This window comes from Suncus etruscus, chromosome 9, assembly GCF_024139225.1.
Source record: "Suncus etruscus isolate mSunEtr1 chromosome 9, mSunEtr1.pri.cur, whole genome shotgun sequence".
Taxonomy (NCBI): Eukaryota; Metazoa; Chordata; class Mammalia; order Eulipotyphla; family Soricidae; genus Suncus; species Suncus etruscus.
The window spans coordinates 83939182-83945339 of record NC_064856.1 but is presented as its reverse complement, the minus strand read 5'-3'; the positions used below and the strand labels follow the sequence as shown (position 1 = coordinate 83945339).

The following is a 6158-nucleotide window of genomic DNA, read 5'->3' as shown; positions in this document are numbered from 1 at the left end:
GAAGATAATCAAAATACAATTGAAAATTCTCTAACAATGTTGGTTTAAATAAGACATAGTTTTGCTTTGTCCATAGAGTCAGTAAGTAGATCTTTGACTTGGAGTCATCATAGATTCAGGTCTCTTCTTTTCTGTTCCATCATATTAGAATGTGGCTCCTGCTTCAGTGGTTCAAGAGTGTTGGATCACCAGTCACTTGACCTATGCTCCAAGCAACAGGAAGGAGGGGGAAAATGGGGAGCACTTCCCAATTGAGTCAGTTCATGACAGGATGCTTTCCCAGAGGGCCCCACACTTTTTTTTTTAACCTATGTCTCATTAGTTCACACATGTTCATTTAGCCTCAGTGAAATTCAAGGGAATCTAAAAAACGATCTTTTGGTTTGTTTTTGGGCTATACTTAGCTCTACTCAGGGCTTACTTTTGGTTTTGTGTTCAGGAATCAGTTCTGGTAGAATTAGGATCTTAAAGAGTACCTGGGATGGAACAAAGTATGGCTGGATGCAAGACAAGTGCCCTAATAGCTATAGCTATAAGCTATACTTAGCTATACTAGCTATTTGCTTTCTCTCTCTCTCTCTTTCTCTCTCTTTTTCTCTCTCTCTCTTTCTCTCTCTCTGTGTCTCCCCTCTTTAGTTGTGACTATGTCTCAAGGTATCATGGAAAAACAAATATTTGAACACACCTGGAATCGACCACAGATGTTTATAGGAAGCACCCTTTAATATTAAAAAATGGCAACAATAGAAATACAAAAAAAAACCATGATTGACTCATAAGTTAAATAACTAATATCATGAATATACTATTACATCTTAAGGACTGAAAATATAGTAAAATATTTATGATGCTATGTGGAATGAAAAAATATAACTACTGTTCTAAGAAATAATTAAGATAGTAAGAATCTGAAAGAGAAACAGGTACTTAATGGTATGAAAGAACTATGGCACTGTGGTTATCTTTTTAAAAGTCTTATCATTCAGAGATATATTTATAATGAGGTGAGATAATGTCTGAAATTTGCTCTATGGTAGAAAAAGAAAGGGTGGGAGGGGAAAACAAAGATGAAGTAATAATGGCCATTGGTGATAATGGTTGAAGCTGTGAGTAGATAAATTGGGGCTTGTGATTCTATTTTCTTTTTCTTTGGGGAGTGTTTGAAATTTTCTATGATAAAAATATCCCAAAGGATAAAATATAAAGTATAACTCATTTAACCTCTGTCTCATTTCTCCAATGGACTGTTACTACTAATATACTCACAGGGAAGAGTGCAGATGAAATGAAATAATAGGGTCTGTGGAAGTGCTTTAAGATGAATAAAGGTAGAATGTTATTCATACCCAACAGGATAGGACTGGCATAAAGCCAAGGTGAAGGCAAAACCAGAACTAGGGATGTGGCATAGAGACCTGGTGGTGGGCAGGAGAGAGAGAGAGAGACAGAGAGAGACAGAGAGAGACAGAGAGAGACAGAGACAGAGAGACAGAGAGAGAGAGAGAGAGAGAGGAAAAGAGATGAAATGGAGAGAGATGAGAGGGAGAGAGAAGTCACTGTCTCCAACCATTACCTCCAAGATCTCTCTCTCCACTCTGCTTTCCATTTATTATACCCAGGAAGTTGGACGTGCTGATGTTGCCAGGAAAATTCACAGCATTGCTCCAGCTGGTTCCAGTACCATGTCCCCAATCAGGGGCTAAAAATTTAGTACAGTGGGTAGTTGCATGTTACCAACCCAAGTTCAATCCCTAGTACTGCATATGGTCCCTTGAACCCCACCAGGCAAAAACAAAACACACACACACACACACACACACACACACACACACACACACACACACGTACAGACTTTAACCATTGACTAGTTGCCACATGGAGTTCTGGAACTTCTGACAAACCCTGGATCAGTGAAACTCAGAAAAGAAGATCCTAGAGGGTGGAGCTAATCTCATGCTTTCATTGCGTAGTTGGAATAGGTTTTCAATGCCCCAGTTGGGCAGTCAATGGATCAATTGGGGCTTAGCTGTGACTCAATCCTTATTAGTTCATACCCATGATGTATCCATTATCAAATATTTAGCCACTTTGGAGGAGAAGAGTGTCTTGTTTATAAGGATTCAAAAGTTGGACAATCTTGACAGAAAACAAGAGCACTGACTAGAGTAGACATCCAGACCATCTACCTGCAGAATCCAGTGCAGACCTGCAAGTCTCACGCATGAATGAATTCTTAGGAACACAGCTACTATGGCCACTCCTTTCTGAAGAAAATGCTAAGTCAAAAAGCCAGAGTTCTACTGGAGAAAGGTCTCTGTGGGCCTTGCTTTGCTTTTCTATTACCTCTTTCAGTCATTCCATTTTGATATTCTTTTATGGAAATGCCCCTCCCTCCTCACTCACTGTCTTTGTGGGGTCCAAGCCATCTCCCTCAGGGAGTCTCTCACCTTTGGGGTTTAGGGAGGGCCATATGACTCAGAAAGGCAGCTTGATGCTCTTACGAAAACAAATGCAGAGTCAAAAGACACAAAGACCAGAAACAGCACTTTTCAAAGATGATTCTACATTCTAATATTTCTGGGAACCAGCTACTCAGCCTTTTCCTTCAATTATACCTTAAAAAATACTAGATATAAATATATGACATAAAGTCTTTCCCCCTGCACTTTTCCAGAGTCTTTTTCTGTTGCCTGAAACAAAATCCTCTCCTCACACATAGTTCCATATTAAAAAATCAGGACTTTCCCAAATCCAAGCATTCCTCTATAATCCCAAAATACAGTACCTTCCTTTCTGGCCCACCATCCTGCCAAACCAAACTCAAGTTCTTTTCTATTTCCTTCCAGAACTTCCTGGGTCACAGTGGAAAAGGGCTCTTGTCAATGGGCTAAGCTTTCCCTTGAGAGATGAGTGAGGACACCCTTTAAATTACCTATAAAATCCGTTGATTCGCTCAGCAGAGGTTGCCATGGGCAATTTGCTAAGCTTATTGATTATTTTCTGTTTAAATTAAAGTTTGATGTCCTGGAACAGACTGTGCAGAGCACAGAGTTAATGGAAAAGGTTGAGATCCAGAGGAGAGACACTCGCTGGGGAAATGGAGGGTAGTCAAGGGGAAAACAGAGAGTCTCTGAAGAGGAGATTGTCAGTGCCCAGTTGTAGTAAATATGATGGCTATAAGAGAGAGAGAATGGGATTCTTTTATGGAGAAAGGCAGCTTGCTGGACATTTTAGCCCTTAGGGAGACAGTGGGAAATAATGTATTAAATTCCCCAAATATTTTATGCATGCCTAACCTGTGCTGTTGTGTTGGGGACTTGGGGAAAATAGTGGAAAAGCTTTCATTCATCCCTATGTGCCTTGAAGCAGAGATTCTCAGAGTCTTCCCTGGCACAGCCACATTTGGAAGTGTGTTAGACTTGCAGATTCTCAGGCCCACTCAGACCTACTGAATCAGATTTTATTGCTATTAAAGTCTGCATTTAGAGGAAACTTAGCTCCTTAGGCTGCTGAGGTGTGGCCCTAAGTAGGAGCTCAGCTTATTATTATTGTTGGGGTTATTATTGCCAACATGTACAGTAATTACTGCAAGCCCTGCACTCAGGAATTACTTTTGATAGTCCTCAGGGGACCATATGGGATACTAGGAATTGAACCCAGGAGTAAGGCAAATAAATATCCTACCTATGTACTATCACTCAAATCCTATAAAGCACCTTTATTCTATATAGTATTTTAGTTTTTGGCTTTGTAGTCACACCCAGTGGTGCTCAGGGGCTATTTCTGTGCTCAGGAGTGACCCCCGGTGGTGCCACAGGTCATAGGTGGTGCCAGGGATTTGAATTGGAGGGGCAGGATACAGTGGAAATGCTTTAACTGCTGTACCAACTCTCAGACCTCAACAAGACTTCTAATGGAAGATGCAATAGAGCTAGAATGGAAATAAGTAGCATAGGTAGAATACAAATGTGAGAATTTACATGTTTTGCTCTACTATCTCTCGAACATCAAATTTCTACAGTCTTGGTGACTCATTCTACGCTGATCAAAGCTGAACACCAGATAGATGCAGTTTTGACTTCCCCAAATTCTTTGGTTTTCCCATATTCTTCAGTTGAGTTTTTGATGCTTGGTGGTGAAGTTAAAAATGGCATATGGGGCCGAGTGATAGCACAGTTGTAGGGTGTTTGCCTTGCATGCAGCCAACCTGGGACAGACCTGGGTTTGGTCCCCAGCACCCTAAATAGTGCCAGGCCTGCCAGGAGCAATTTCTGAGTGCAGAGCCAGCAGTAACCCCTGAGTGCTGCTGCGTATACCCCCCCAAAAGGCATAAAGTGTGGAATGGGCTGGAAAGGAGGCAGAGGACTTACTGGGTTGTAAGAAGCCAGGCCAACTGAGCTATCTGAACAGTTTTCATTGTACAGGAGGTTCTAGCATTCAGGATATCAGTCAGGTATGGGTAATGCTGGTTAGTTCAGTCAAAAGGAGACTTTGAGTAATGATGCTCAAACCCAAGCCCTTTGAATGCTTCTGTTGTATATATTAGTTTCCTATTGTGTTGTAATGGAATCAGTAGTCAGTTAATATTGCTACTGTTTAACAATGTAAATGTAAGAGTTTAAAACAATATACATTTATTGCAGGTCAGAAGTCTAAATTATGGTGTTGTCAGGGCTGAATTTCTTTTGGCAGGGATCAGAAGTGCATCTACTTCCTTCCTTATCTTTCCCAGCTTCTGGATGCATCTTGTGTTCATTGGTTATGCCCCTTATTCAAAGCCAAGAATGTAGCATATTCTCTTCAATCTGACCTTTGCTATCATTCTTACATCCTCTCTCTGACTTGGAGCCTTCTTCCCTCCCTCTAAAAAGGATCTTTGTAACTAGACTAGTCTTTTCATTTCCGTCTCCAAAATTTAATCATCAGAATTTGCCATGGAAAGTATCCTCAAGTTCTGAGTATTAAGATGGGAGCATCTTTGGGTAAAGACAGAGCATTAGTCTTACTACTACTTTAAAACTGATAAGAACAGATACTACACTTGATCTTAACCAAAAGGCCGAGAAGCGATCTCACACTAGTACTTTAGAAAAATCATTTATCTTTCTAGAAGCTTCTAGATTTCTCCCATATACAACAGTTTTGAGGATTACAAAAATTTGGGGGGAGGTTTGTGAAGGGTTTAGGTCCCGCTTCACTGTGGTCAGTCTTATTCTTGGCCCTGAACTCAGGGATCAGTCCTGGTAGAGCTTGAAGAGAACTCTGTATGGTGCCTGGGGTTGAACCCAGATTGGCCGCATGCAAGATCAGTGCCTTACCATCTGTACAAGCTGTCCAGCCAATAATAATTCATGGTGCTAATCTTCTTGCCTCTATTTCCTCAACTGAAAAGTGGGTATAAGAGCAGTACTTCTCTCTCCTTTGGTTATGAAATACACATGGCTTCATTCCTCTGAGCCATATTCTGCTCTGAAAAAAGCCAACACTGTGTCTGCAACAGAGAACAACAGTAAAACGTAGTTGCAGTAATTGCGCCAGCTAGTTAGGTTTTAGAACCTTAAATTTGTGTCAGCAACAGAGATGAGTCCAATTAATTCCCTTGAGGAACCAACCATCTGATGACTCGTATGGACATGCAATCGCTTGGAAGAAAAGTAATAAGCTCAGGTCCCAAGATACTCCAGTGATCAAGAAATTCTCAGTCTGTCCACTGGGGGAACTGAGGGTCATGCTTCTCTCTCCCCACCAGGGTAAAGACTGCCTGTGCTTACCCCAGGCTGTTACTGCCATTGCCCTGGAACTGTATTTGTTGGTGATCAGAAGAACAAAAAGCAGCAGCCGGGTCCACCAGAAGAGAGACATTAAAGTTGATTAAGTGAGTGGGCCAATTAGCGTCTGGCTTCATGCAGTGTGGAGTTAATTAGCCGCCACAAAACAACAACAGCTGCTTTAATGGTGGGGCAGGAGGCCCAGCAGAGAGGAGCCATGGGAAGAGAAGTGATAGGGCTAGTGCTTAATAACTTGGCTGCAGTGGGCCCTGCCCCACTAAAAATGTAGAACAAAGCCCTGGGCAGACTTGCCTGCCTGCTTCCTGACAACGCATGGGGAGGGGGATCAAGTCTTTCTACTGCCCTCCCCTGAGGGGGGAGGACAAACTC

General features: G+C 41.8%; 1 non-coding gene across 1 annotated transcript; it reads right to left on the bottom strand.

The window, feature by feature from the left end:
- Positions 1-4877: 4877 nt before the first annotated feature.
- LOC126019547 (U2 spliceosomal RNA) lies at positions 4878-5071 on the bottom strand. Its single transcript, XR_007499210.1, has one exon. It is a non-coding gene; the product is annotated as a U2 spliceosomal RNA (small nuclear RNA).
- Positions 5072-6158: the final 1087 nt, after the last annotated feature.